Source organism: Solanum pennellii, chromosome 7 (assembly GCF_001406875.1).
Source record: "Solanum pennellii chromosome 7, SPENNV200".
NCBI classification, from domain to species: Eukaryota; Viridiplantae; Streptophyta; class Magnoliopsida; order Solanales; family Solanaceae; genus Solanum; species Solanum pennellii.
This window is the reverse complement of record NC_028643.1, coordinates 36,730,354-36,732,484: the sequence shown is the minus strand read 5'-3', so window position 1 is coordinate 36,732,484 and position 2,131 is coordinate 36,730,354. Positions and strand designations below refer to the sequence as shown.

Below are 2,131 nucleotides of genomic sequence, written 5' to 3'. Positions count from 1 at the left end.
ATATTTAGACACTATATAAATATTCATTATAATAATAATTGCATTTGAAGTGTGATCTCTGCCAGATCTTTTAGGGTCAATTTGAACATGTGTTTGATGTTGAACTTGTGATATTTTTTGTTTTTGAAATTGAGGTCCATTAAAGAAGTTTGTTGAAATTTAACGTCTTTACAGTAAAAATCTCTTTGTTGTGGCCTCCCTTTATCAAATGATCAAAGGCCTCTTCTTGCCAAATAATCTTCATCAGTGGCTAAGCTTATTATTAAGGCAACTGTTGATTACTTAGCAACCCGATTCAGCCCTTTGATGGCAGCGGAGGTAGAGCTAGGTGGGGGTTCGTGGGTTTAGATGAACCCAATATATATATATATATTTGAACTTGTGAACCCCATAACTAAATTCATTGATAATTTAGTGGTAAGGATCTAATACAATATTCTTCTCATTTTACAATCCGAATTTGTTGGCCTAATTACATATGTTTCCTGTTACAGCTGTGTCGATGGATAAAAGAGTCATCCCTTCAGTGTCATCCTCTCAAGAAAAGGCACACCGATATTCAACGGATAGAGCCTGCATTATTAATAACAGGCGACACAGTTTATATAACCAACTCTCATCAGATAAAAGAGAAGCACTTCTTCTACAATGACGGATAAGATATAAACAGTTGAGCAACAAAAATCTCCTCAATGGTTCTTTTACTGCACTACCTGATGTTCAGCTTCAATTCTATGGACAAAAAGGCGTTACTATTAGAGATATAACGCCTCACGCTGAAACAGGTTTGCTAAATGTGCTGCACAACTGCATGACACATGCTTCTTCTCTTAACTAAATGTAGTTGTGATCTACTAATGGTTATTACACCGCTGTTCGTGCTCTAGGTAACAACTCTTGCACTGATACATCTGTAGTTGTATCAGGTAAAGCAAAAGATACGATTGGTTGCCTATCCATCTTTGAAGTAGGCAATGTTGTTAATATTCTCTCTTCTAGAGAGAATTTTTTTAATGTCCTGATTACAACTGTTTCTACTATAGGCTCAACGTCGGCCGCACCTGCTAAACAACATAGCCCAATAGCAATCACTGTCACTACCAAAAATTTGTCTGCTCCCTTTTCCTATTTACACAAAGGTCAGGATTTTAGAGAAATCTTATTCTATTTTCAATCAAATCATCTTGACTTTAGGTTCCGCATTACTTTCCCATCAACAATATGATCCAAAGGCAATCACGGGCAACAACAACGGTTCGTCTTCCTAAAATCTTATAGTTATCTTGATTGCTTAGATGTTCTTCCAGCTTAGTTTCCTTCTAGCTTATGCCCACTCCCTTGCGATTAATTTACACAGATATAGGTTAAGAAGTATATACTGTCGCAGTATTAAGCAACTCCCTAACAATCCAAGCATTTTAAAGAAAATGCCTTCTTGTGAATATTGTGCGGCAAAAACATTTGAATATAAACCAGTAGGATTTTGCTGCAGTAGTGGCACTGTTAAATTGGAATCACATGAAATGCCTACAGAACTACTAAATATCTTGTTAGGAGACACTGCTGAATGCAAATATTTCCCCACCTATATTAGAATGTACAATAACATGTTTGCATTTACTTCTCTTGGAGTAAAATATGACAAGAGCTGGAAAAAATATACCATGGTATATACACCTTTAGAGTTCAAGGACAAATGTATCATTTTATGGATGTTTTATTACCTTCAAATCAACAACCAAGAAATCTACAATTATATATATATGACGATGATACTGAAATTTTAAATCGTATGGCTTCTTCCAATAATGCCGATCAATCACTCGTTCAAAAATTAATGAATATATTAAAGATAAATCTTTACTATATCTTCCTAAATCTCTAATGCAAGTTCCAGAAGTACCGAACTTGTATATTGCACTCAACTGTGACTGTAGATTAAATCAATAAGTTTACAACCTACCAACAGTCTCAGAAGTAGCGGCAATATGGTTACACCAACAACCAAACATTAGTAGCTCTATACCACATTTTCAAATTTATCCTTGTAGCAACACCAATCAATTAGTCAACTATTACTATGGTTGCTATGATCCTTTACAATATCCGTAATTATTTCTCTATGGTCAAA

At 35.0% G+C, this 2,131-nt stretch overlaps 1 long non-coding RNA gene across 1 annotated transcript; it reads left to right on the top strand.

Moving 5' to 3' along the window:
• The first annotated feature begins 263 nt into the window (after positions 1–263).
• On the top strand, positions 264–1,762 carry LOC114078067. The gene is made up of 2 exons (XR_003579573.1): positions 264–417; positions 495–1,762. It is a non-coding gene; the product is annotated as an uncharacterized LOC114078067 (long non-coding RNA).
• Positions 1,763–2,131: the final 369 nt, after the last annotated feature.